At 40.5% G+C, this 12,602-nt stretch overlaps 2 non-coding genes across 2 annotated transcripts; both read right to left on the reverse strand.

Moving 5' to 3' along the window:
- Positions 1-11,702: 11,702 nt before the first annotated feature.
- trnas-gcu (transfer RNA serine (anticodon GCU)) lies at positions 11,703-11,784 on the reverse strand. Its single transcript has one exon. It is a non-coding gene; the product is annotated as a tRNA-Ser (tRNA).
- A 474-nt stretch (positions 11,785-12,258) lies between these two features.
- trnas-gcu (transfer RNA serine (anticodon GCU)) lies at positions 12,259-12,340 on the reverse strand. The gene has a single exon. It is a non-coding gene; the product is annotated as a tRNA-Ser (tRNA).
- Between the last annotated feature and the right edge of the window lie 262 nt (positions 12,341-12,602).

Raw genomic sequence — 12,602 nt, forward strand, 5'->3', positions numbered from 1 at the left:
GTCAGGCCGAGTTGTCTCATGTGCTTGATGCGGTGTGTTGAGGTGTCGGTTCAAATCCCACCATTGAGGTTGCCCTTTGAAAAGCTTTCTTCAATACATGAATCTCATCAGTTTCTCTAGGATTGTGGAGGGATTCTATATTCATGTGGGGCCATGCAAGAGAGGAAAAATGTTTCGTGAAGAGGTTGGTGTTTTGATCCACACATGTAGTTCATCGCCTTCACCACTAAGATACCAAGTCCTGTGCTCTCGCGGTGGCAGTCGGCCATCTTACCAGTGTTTGTGAAAGTCAAAATCTTCCAATGGCATAATAAAGTACAGAATTGCACTGGTTTCACGATGAGGATGGGATTCGAACCCATGCATGCAGAGCACAATGGATTAGCAGTCCTTCGCCTTAACCACTCGGCCACCTCATCCTGTAATACCTACGTGGCAAATGACCTTAAAAAACTGTAGTTGCTGTATCGAAAACCTTGAATGAAATCCATGGAAGTTAGGCAGAGCAATGGCAGGGCCATGTGTCGATCCCATCGAGACATTTAACAAATCTGTTGTCAGGCCGAGTGGTCTCAAGTGCTTGATGAGGTATGTTGAGGTGTCAGTTCAAATCCCACCATTGAGGTTGCCCTTGGATTAGACAAGTGAATAACGTATTGGGAATAGAGTTGTAATTAAAATACTAAGTCAAAGACGAGACAGGTATTTAGAGCAAAATGGATTCTAAATGATAACAAAGAGACAATTATGATTTATGCCCATCGAAAAGCTTTTATAAAATTGGCGAATTTAGAGATGTTGGTTGGGGTGGTAAATTATAATTCAGGATTTGAACAGATGTGATAAATTAGGTTTGGTTAATCGAACAAGAATTATTTACAATTCATTTGAAGTCGCTACGAATTGGCAGGTTGAGCGCTTGATGATGACGTCACTAGCGAGACACTTTTGTCACCAGGGACTGGGGATAACGGAGCAAAATGTATGGCTGTTAGTGTGTGTATCGGGGGTTTCGAGTAACTCTTAAGAATTTGATATAAAAATGTTTTGGTTATTTGTTTACTGGTTATGGTCTATTTTAGGGGTTGATTAAACTTGAACAGTGTGTTCTGGCGGTTTTAGATAGAACTCTTTGTTCCGGAACGGATGAGAGTTACCCAAAATAAGTAAATTAAAGGAGCAATGAGAGAATGCGAATGCATATTTATTAAATATCGGGGATTAAATTACGGATTCCTTACACTGTGAAATGTACGACATTTGCGGCAGAGAGAAAAAGTAATGCATTGGATAATAATGTTATCGGGTTAATTGTATCTAAAGGTAGCATGGTCATTTAAGTAAACATATCCGTAGACGATGTTTAAAACTTATGATTAATGATTTGAGTCAAAGGGGAATTATCATTAGGTTTTAGTTATAGTTCACTTGTTGAGTTTCTGATTCGAGGTAGCATTAGTGAATGATAGTTAGGTGTGTGGTGTCTCACTTTTAGAGGCCTCCTGGGATTATAATTTTGGGGAGAGTGGGGGAGAGAGCAGCTTTAACCTCATAGTCCACCAATACCGTATGCGGGTTTGTGACTAGGGCTCAAGCTCATTAGCATAACGCACAATGCGAAAAAATATTCCTAAAAATATTTAACCTCCACACATTAACAAGAAAAATAGCTCAAATGAAAGATAAACAAGTTGTTTATCTACCCAGCAAGTCAGATTTCTAAAATGTTTTACGGCGAAAACATAGCACATATTTATGTCCAACCACCACCGCAGACATACCTCATTAGCATAGCCAAGTAGGAAAAAATATGCAATCAACAAACGCAGGATTAAAAGAAAAATCATTTCACTAACCTTTTGAAATCTTCATCAGATGACAGTAATATAACATGTTACACAGTACATTCATTTTTTTTTCAATAATCTGCAATATATATCCATAAATCTCTGTTTACAATTATGCATCGTTCAAAAAATGCTACTGCAATGTCAGGAGAAATGAAATAGCTCCGGCAGATAACGTCAGCTAACAAGGAATACACATCATAAACTTTGACTAAATATGCATGTTTTACATATGTATAGCAAGATACACTTCTTCTAAATGCAATCGCTGTGTTACATTTATTTTTAACGTTACATTTTGCGTTCACTAGGCTATAATAGGGAGTAGGCGCTCCTACATTAGCATAATGACTCCTCTATCTTGGAGTTGACAGAAACCCAAAATTAACACATAAATATTCCCTTACCGTTGCTGTTCTTCCATCAGAAGACCTGGAAGGGTTAATACTCACCAAATTAGCGTTCAGTTTTCAAGTCTGTGTCTTTCGGTTCTCAAACTAGCCACATTTCGGTCGAAATGTAGGCAAATTTCTAGTGGATGCGCACCAAAACGTTGAAAGTATATATAATATGTCGAGTAAACTTGTCAAACTATGTTCATAATTAAGCTTTAACATGTTATAAAGGTCTACAGCAATCGTGAGGGCGAACAGACACACACACGTCTTTTAATCGATCCTGAGGGAAAGAGAGAAAAAGTCCAGAGCGCGCAAAGGGGTGCACTTTTTTTGGCGTGACCGAGACCTTTCGGCACGCTCAAAGTCTCGTGAGCGCGCGCAGTTACACGCCTCATCGAAAGCAGGCTTCGCGCTGAACACATACAGAGTCTTCCCAGGGTTGTAACTGCTTGGTAAGTGCGTATACGATGACGTCAAAGTGGTGGCAACTTTTTTTCATTACAAGAGAGACTTTGGGAGAATGCATGCCCTGACACTTCTGCTTTACATAGAGACAAAATTTAAACGGTTTTAGAAGCTTTAGAGTGTTTTCTATTCGATAATATTTTTTATATGCATATATTAGCAACTTTTGAAAAAAAATGTATCATGTTTTATATGGGTACCGAATTCCTCCAGAAGGGGCAGTAATCAGGGGTAGACGACCAAATTGAAAAAGGTCTGCAAATTATATATATATAAAACAACTGTTAGAACGATTTGTTTTAGTGCAAGGAGATTTTAAAGAGGCACGCTCACATATGGAACCTTATGAGATGTTTTTTTTATGGGTTTGAATTATACAGGTGACTATTTCTATTGTAAGGATAAAGGGATCTTTATGTCTAATATGGTATGGCCTTTTGACCTTATCATGACTGGCTTCTGAGGTCTGATCAGCCTCAGGGGAGAGTCATTTGTATAATGAATGGGGTCATATTGAGTTACTAGTTTTAAGGTAAATTCATTAGAAATGAAGCAGTTTTGGTTGAGGGTTTAGAATTACTGTTTGAACCGCAAATGAGAAAGTGGTTCAGGATTCTGTCTTATAACATTAGCTGTGAAGTTTTTTTTGAATGGGCTATTAGGGATTTGGTATTGTAACAGAGAGAAGTCATATTTATCATTGATAATAAATAGTGGAAGATTACATGATAACCAACTTGGGACAGTTCTGGGATTGGAGAAGAGGATATCCTTATAGCATTAGGGGATCCCACAAAGGTGGATAGGTTTTCCATGATATGGGGGAAACCTGGGAGCACTGTTGAACTTTGTAAAGGTGATGAAATCCTACTAACCATCAAAACTATTAAGCTCTCTGATGCAGGCACTTACACCCTCGGACTACAAAGGACCGTGACAGACACGATGGGTGTGTTTTCTATTAAGGTACTGCCAAAACCAGAGGTCCCAGACGAACCAGGGCCAGGCACACTCCTCTACCACCCCTGCCACCACTGTGTTAACCTCCTAACCTCTTGCTTCTACTTGGGACGCTTGCGTCCCAACTAGAGCTCTGGAAATGCAAATGCGCTACGCTAAATGCTAATAGTATTAGTTAAAACTCAAAAGTTCATTAAAATACACATGCAGGGTATCAAATTAAAGCTACACTCGTTGTGAATCCAGGCAACAAGTCAGATTTTTAAAATGCTTTTCGGCGACAGCATGAGAAGCTATTATCTGATAGCATGCACCAATACACTACAACACAAAAGCACAGCAGGGGACGTAAACAAAATAATTAGCATTTCGGCGTTACACAAACCGCACAATAAAATAGAAAACAGTCATTACCTTTCACCATCTTCTTTGTTGGCACTCCTAGATGTCCCATAAACACTATTGGGTCTTTATTTCGATTAAATCGGGCCATATAAAGCCAAGATATCGTTATATGTAGACTGTGTGATAAACGAAAAAAACAGCGATTTCACAACATAACGTCATTTTTTAAAATTCAAAAAGTAGACGATAAACTTTCACAAAACACTTGAAATACGTTTGTAATGCTACTTTAGGTATTAGTAAATGTTAATAAGCGATAAAAATCATCCGTAGGCGATGTAAAAATCATTAGCTGTCGTCTTGGAAAAAATTTCACGAGAGAGCTCTTCCGGAATGATCTGGGCGGAGACCGGAGGTAAGTGGTGCCCCTGTTTCGGTTCAACCAAGAATCAAAGATGATTCAATTCACAAGACTCTAGACAACATGGGGATGCTGTGGGAGTTGAATGCTCGGTCTTATCTAATTCGGCTCACTGTTAACAATTGCTGGAAGTGGCGCAAGGATATTTATTTCCATTTTCTGTGATCAGGTTTTCCTGCGCTTTCCGATGTAACGCACGTTATGTAATAGCCACAGTCGTGATTTAACCAGTTTTAAAAACGTCCGAGGGTTTCCTATCCCACACATTCTAACCATATGAACGTACTATATTCCTGGCATGAGTAGCAGGGCGCTGAAATGTTGCGCGATTTTTAACAGAATGTTCAAAAAGTAGAGGGTCGACTTAATAGTTGCTCCTACCCTCTACTTTTTTGAACATTTTGTTAAAAATCGCGCAACATTTCAGCGCCCTGCTACTCATGCCAGGAATATAGTATATGCATTTGCTTAGTCTGTGTGGATAGAAAACACTCAGACGTTTATAAAACTGGTTAAATCACTGCTGTGGATTTACCAGAACGGCATTTACATCGAAAAGCAAAGGAAAAACTGATCACTGAAAATGGGAAAATATATCCATGCGCTACTTGAACCCATTGATAAAGGTGAACCACAATTAATTGACTGAGGTTGCAGTACCTACAGCTTCCACACGGTGTCTAGAGTCTTGTCATTTCCCTTCGAGTTTTTTCTTGGTCAAACACATGCAGGGCACCGTATCTCCTCAGGTCTAGGACCGGATATTTTCGTTGAGTTTCTAGCCGGACATTTTTCCAGACGGACAGCTAATGATCTTTACATCGCCTCCTGATGAATTTTATCGCTTATTAACGTTTACTAATACCTAAAGTTGCATTACAAACGTATTTCGAAGTGTTTTGTGAAAGTTTATCGTCGACTTTTTGAATTTTAAAAAATGACGTTACGTTTTGAAACGATGTTTTTTTAGTTTATCACACAGTCTACATATAACGATATCTAGGCTTTATATGGACCGATTTAATCGAAATAAAGACCCAAAAAGTGTTTATGGGACATCTAGGAGTGCCAACAAAGAAGATGGTGAAAGGTAATGAATGTTTTCTATTTTATTGTGCGGTTTGTGTAACGCCGAAATGCTAATTATTTTGTTTACGTCCCCTGCGGGTCTTTTGTGGTGTTACATGCTATCAGATAATAGCTTCTCATGCTTTCGCCGAAAAGCATTTTAAAAATCTGACTTGTTGCCTGGATTCACAACGAGTGTAGCTTTAATTCGATACCCTGCATGTGTATTTTAATGAACTTTTGAGTTTTAACTAATACTATTAGCATTTAGCGTAGCGCATTTGCATTTCCAGAGCTCTAGTTGGGACGCAAGCGTCCCGAGTAGAAGCAAGAGGTTAAAAATCCTATTCAGGTAATTTATGTTAGACTATTCAGCTATTGATCAATTAGGCACGGAGACTGGTTTTGATGGTAGGGACAATTTGTGGCTGTCTTATACAGAATAGACTTGCTTAGGATATGCTTCTTGCTAGTCAGGGGGGCGCCTGCAAGATGTTCGGTGAACAATGTTGCACGTATATTCCTAATAACACCAGTCCAGATGGTAGTATATCTAAGGGCCTTAATGGGCTTGATGCACTATCTGCTGAGATGAGGACCATGGCGGGGGTGGAAGAGTCTGACTGTCCTCTTGGTTGGGAGCCTGGTTTGGTAAGTATACTGGTATGGTGGTTACTGGATTTCTGACCCTAATTCTTGTATTATTTGTTATTGATGTGATGTGCTGCTTGCATCATACCGTGTTTTAAGAAGTCTGTTACAGATGTGGTGAAGGCTTCAGGCATGATGCCTTTGCTTGATGCTCCAGTTGGAGAGGCTGAGGTGAAGCATGCTTCCAGGGGAGGATGAGACTGACTGAGGATGACCCATGTATGTTTGTTCTCCCTGTCGTGAAGGGTGGCATGGTGCCCACCTGGTGCAGGATAGGAATAGCTGAGAGGGCCAGATGGGTTATAAGGATGCTTTGTTCTGCTTTACTCTGTTTTCCATGACCAAAGTTTTATTCCACACTTTGCAACACATATTAAACCCATGTTATTGTCAGATAGAATACTGAGGGTCCCCAAGGAGAGGGCTTGTTAGTGTAGGAAGGATTTTTAATATGGTTGGCATTTATTAGACCTTGATTGATTATTATGAGTTTTTGAATGGTGTTGCATTTAGCAGGAATGTAGGACATCTGTGATGATTTAGGATTATTGTTAGGATTAATATAGATTGATTGAGGAAATGTGGGGAATTTGGAGAAAAGCCGCTCATAGACATGTTTTTTTTTCTAAAAGAGGGTCCATGGGTTTGGATGGAGCCAAACAGTGAGACATGTAGTTCAAATTTGGAAAACATGAGAAACATAGCTATAGACAGATAGGGGAACAGGCAGACAGAGGAGCCCTCCCCCGCACTGCAGAGACCTTGAAGGTTGGAGAGCAGAGAAGGGGAGCCAGGACGAGTAAAGATAACATAGTGTGTAGATGGCGGTTGCTGAGTGGAGACAGGGGCGAGAGTTGGACATGTGGAAAATGAAAGGGACACTCCTAAAGGATGATGTCAGACATAAGGATGGTATACTAAATCTTACCTAAGTCATTGTTTAAAAATAAGGCAAGGTTGTTACCTGGGCAGAGCCAGGTAACAAAAGGGGGGATGGGTAAATGGTGTTCTAGAATAGGATAAAAATAAATAAATAAATAAATTTTTAGCTAATAAACAGAACGAATAAGAAACTGTTTTATTAACCAAATCTGTATGTCCAAGATTTTATACACTACAGGAGAACTACAGGTGAAGTCACTCAATCCAGTCCCATACCAAGGCCTCCTGGTGACAGCTAGCTGAAAGAGCTACCCAGATTCATATCGCACGGCGGGAGGGTAAGACACGTTGTCACTTTCGAACAATAAACAGTGTTCGGGAGGAGAACTGGAATTAACAGAATTCCGGGGGCCATCTCTCGAATGAAGTAACCCTCCCTGTCCTGTCACCCCTGTTTTTGTTCATAGAAGTGAAGATGTGTCTGGCTCTTGCTAAGTGACGTGTTCTCGGGGAAAGGGTGGGGTTTCACATGGAAGCTGTTCGTCTGAGCTGTCTTATCGTGGGTGACATATTCCTGATACAGCACGTCCTACTAGATATGCGGAGAGTGGTAATTTGACCCATGGTTTAGATGGTGAGGATTTTGTTCCAAAATAGAAGAGATATCAGTGCAGGTTCCCATATTGATCGTGGACACAGGTCATAGCTCACACTGAAAGGAATGGCTACGTAAAACCATACACTCAATTTGGGACCAGGTGGAGTATAGTAAGGGTTGGCGTTTTGGACTGTGTTCCCGAGCAGAGGAAGTATTGTATAAAGGTGCGAATTAACATTAAGGCGGTCAATACTCAGGACCTCGGGTTATGGTATGTGGGCTTCGACCAGTTTTCAACTGATACTATGGTACCGTTCCAGGTGGCAGAAGTTAGAGTCGATAAGGAGAATATGATTGGCCGAAGTTCAACTAATCCCTCTAACACAACGGCTATTCCTAGTGTAATCATCCAGGGTAAAGGACCAGTACGAATAGTTCAGACCAAAGACCTTAACCTGTTGCTTCTACTCGGGACGCTTGCGTCCCAACTAGAGCTCTGGAAATGCAAATGCGCTACGCTAAATGCTAATAGTATTAGTTAAAACTCAAAAGTTCATTAAAATACACATGCAGGGTATCGAATTAAAGCTACACTCGTTGTGAATCCAGGCAACAAGTCAGATTTTTAAAATTCTTTTCGGCGAAAGCATGAGAAGCTATTATCTGATAGCATGCAACACCCCAAAAGACCCACAGGGGACGTAAACAAAATAATTAGCATTTCGGCGTTACACAAACCGCACAATAAAATAGAAAACATTCATTACCTTTCACCATCTTCTTTGTTGGCACTCCTAGATGTCCCATAAACACTATTTGGGTCTTTATTTCGATTAAATCGGTCCATATAAAGCCTAGATATCGTTATATGTAGACTGTGTGATAAACGAAAAAAACATCGTTTCAAAACGTAACGTCATTTTTTAAAATTCAAAAAGTCGACGATAAACTTTCACAAAACACTTCGAAATACGTTTGTAATGCAACTTTAGGTATTAGTAAACGTTAATAAGCGATAAAATTCATCAGGAGGCGATGTAAAGATCATTAGCTGTCCGTCTGGAAAAATGTCCGGCTAGAAACTCAACGAAAATATCCGGTCCTAGACCGGAGGAGATACGGTGTCCTGCATGTGTTTGACCAAGAAAAAACTCGAAGGGAAATGACAAGACTCTAGACACCGTGTGGAAGCTGTAGGTACTGCAACCTCAGTCAATTAATTGTGGTTCACCTTTATCAATGGGTTCAAGTAGCGCATGGATATATTTTCCCATTTTCAGTGATCAGTTTTTCCTGTGCTTTTCGATGTAAATGCCGTTCTGGTAAAGCCACAGCAGTGATTTAACCAGTTTTTTAAACGTCTGAGTGTTTTCTATCCACACAGACTAAGCAAATGCATATACTATATTCCTGGCATGAGTAGCAGGGCGCTGAAATGTTGCGCGATTTTTAACAGAATGTTCAAAAAAGTAGAGGGTCGACTTAAGAGGTTAAAGAAGTTATAGAGGTGGAGACTGGGTTTGGGGAGTCCAACTTATGGTTGGAATGGATTCAATATATGGCCAGATCAGTGGCTAAAGAAGAATGTTATGCCTGTGCGAACGCTAAACCCCAGTTAACAACTATCCCTTTCCCACTGAACGGAATTAATTCCCCTAAGGGAATGGCATGTATGGTAAAGCTGTTCATGAAAGCAGGAATGCCAGATAATGACAGTGGTATTGATTTGCACTATTTATATCCCCAGGAACCAAGTTAGTACAGAGAATATGACCACTGACGAGACCATGTCTGAATTGACAGGCTGGTTGAACTCTGGGGATTTCAATAAAATAAAATGGGCCAGTGTCGCCAACTGGTGGTTGTGCGGGGGAATGAGTTTGTGGCCAGTATTGCCGACTGATTGGACTGGTTAGGAATGCCTTTTACACTCATACAACACCAAGACATGAAGTTAGCCAAACGAGAGAGAAGAGATGCTCCATCTGGGTCTTTTGACGACAGAGTATATATTGATAACATTGGGGTTCCACGAGGTGTGCCGGATGAGTTCAAGGCAAGAAATCAGATACTAACAGGATTAGAGTCAAGCATTTTCTGGTGATCTACTCTCAATAAGAATGTAGACTGGATTAATTATAGTTACCAGAAGTGTTATTAAAGGTTTTGTAGAACAGACTGAAGCAACCAGCTGGAAGACCTGACAGAATAGAATTGCATTAGATAAAAGGAGGAAGTGGGCGTGGTAATCAGGACCATGTCTTACATCCCAGGTAGCACAGCTCCGGACGAATCAGTGCCCGAAGCCTCAGCTGTTTTGACCACCCTGGCTCACGGGTTGGCAGAAAACTCTGGGGTGGATACTTCCCTGACTATTGGTTTGATAGTACATTTGGAAAATGGAAAAGTGTTATAATCAGGGTGTTTTGGGCTGTATCCACCTGCATGACTGTTTTAATTTTATGCGGCTGTTGTCTAATTTCCAGGACTCTGGAGAGATCAATGACACTACAGATGGTGCGTTATGGGCCGATTCCAGGTTCTGACCTGTGGAGGACTGAAGGCATGTCTACAGAGGAAGTGGACGAATCTGGATCTGTCATTTGTGGGGAATTTATGTTTGATGAGGCTAGTGTTGAGATGAAGGGGAATTAGATTGTAATTGGTTTCCATGATTAAACTTTTTTTTTTAATGGTCTGACGAAAATCCGGAAGGAAGAGTTATGATTCTGATGTAGGTTTAAAAACAGTTGGAGTTAAGGTTAGATTTGATTAATGAGATGTGAAGAGTTGGATAAACATTTATAATTGATTTGTTGATTATGTGTCTATTCATATGATAATCTGATAAACCTCTATAAAAAGGTTAGTTAAGTTCGTTTATACTTTCATTTTTTATGATTAAATAAAACTAGATGTAGAATTGAATGTATAATATTTGATCAAAGGGAGGATTGTTAGAGGAAATTATAGTTTAGATGATTAATTATGTATACATTATTGATTAGAACCATTTATTCTAATACTATTATGTTATGGTATGAAAAGTAAAAGTTATTGGTTAAGCTGTTACTGAAAATGTAAGCAGAACGAATTAATTGTCTGGGCCTCTTGGGAAGTTAACGGAGGAGCGAAGCTATGGCTTGTCAGACAGATAAGAAATGTCTGGGAGACGTTCCAGGCCTAATGAACAATGGGCTCTTGTGAGAATCGGAGAGAAGGGGGATAAACTGATGATGTCATGTTCAGTTTATAACCTGTGGAAAAATGTGTATGCTTCAGTACTCTCTGGAATTAAACGCTCTTTACCTGGCTTTTAAGACTGGTCTCGATCTACTTCATGCATAATTAATGAACTTACAATTCATTAATGAATTAGAAATGAGTGCGAATTGGTCACTAAGATACCAAGTCCTGTGCTATCGCGGTGGCAGTCGGCCATCTTACCAGTGTTTGTGAAAGTCAAAATCTTCCAATGCCATAATAAAGTACAGAATTGTACTGGTTACACGATGAGGATGGGATTCGAAGCCATGCATGCAGAGCACAATGGATTAGCAGTCCATCGCCTTAACCACTCGGCCACCTCATCCTGTAATACCTACGTGGCAAATGACCTTAAAAAACTGTAGTTGCTGTACCGAAACCCTTGAATGAAATCTATGGAAGTTAGGCAGAGCAATGGCAGGGCCATGTGTCGATCCCATCGAGACATTTAACAAATCTGTTGTCAGGCCGAGTTGTCTAAAGTGCTTGATGCGGTGTGTTGAGGTGTCGGTTCAAATCCCACCATTGAGGTTGCCCTTGGAAAAGCTATTCTTCAATACATGAATCTTATCAGTTTCTCTAGGATTGTGGAGGGATTCTATATTCATGTGGGGCCATGCAAGAGAGGAAATATGTTTTGTGAAGAGGTTGGTGTTTTGATCCAGACATGTAGTTCATCGCCTTCACCACTCAGATACCAAGTCCTGTGCTCTCGCGGTGGCAGTCGGCCATCTTACCAGTGTTTGTGAAAGTCAAAATCTTCCAATGCCATAATAAAGTACAGAATTGTACTGGTTACACGATGAGGATGGGATTCGAACCCATGCATGCAGAGCACAATGGATTAGCAGTCCATCGCCTTAACCACTCGGCCACCTCATCCTGTAATACCTACGTGGCAAATTACCTTAAAAAACTGTAGTTGCTGTATCGAAACCCTAGAATGAAATCTATGAAAGTTAGGCAGAGCAATGGCAGGGCCATGTGTCGATCCCATCGAGACATTTAACAAATCTGTTGTCAGGCCGAGTAGTCTCAAGTGCTTGATGCGGTGTGTTGAGGTGTCGTTTCAAATCCCACCATTGAGGTTGCCCTTGGAAAAGCTTTCTTCAATACATGAATCTCATCAGTTTCTCTAGGATTGTGGAGGGATTCTATATTCTTGTGGGGCCATGCAAGAGAGGAAATAAGTTTTGTGAAGAGGTTGGTGTTTTGATCCACACATGTAGTTCATCGCCTTCACCACTAAGATACCAAGTCCTGTGCTCTCGCGGTGGCAGTCGGCCATCTTACCAGTGTTTGTGAAAGTCAAAATCTTCCAATGTCATAATAAAGTACAGAATTGTACTGGTTACACGATGAGGATGGGATTCGAACCCATGCATGCAGAGCACAATGGATTAGCAGTCCATCGCCTTAACCACTCGGCCACCTCATCCTGTAATACCTATGTGGCAAATGACCTTAAAAACTGTAGTTGCTGTATCGAAACCCTTGAATGAAATCTATGAAAGTTGGGCAGAGCAATGGAAGGGCCATGTGTCGATCCCATCGAGACATTTAACAAATCTGTTGTCAGGCCGAGTTGTCTTAAGTGCTTGATGCGGTGTGTTGAGGTGTCGGTTCAAATCCCACCATTGAGGTTGCCCTTGGAAAAGCTATTCTTCAGTACATGAATCTTATCAGTCGCTCTAGGATTG

The sequence above is a fragment of the Oncorhynchus nerka genome, linkage group LG16, assembly GCF_034236695.1.
Source record: "Oncorhynchus nerka isolate Pitt River linkage group LG16, Oner_Uvic_2.0, whole genome shotgun sequence".
Taxonomy (NCBI): Eukaryota; Metazoa; Chordata; class Actinopteri; order Salmoniformes; family Salmonidae; genus Oncorhynchus; species Oncorhynchus nerka.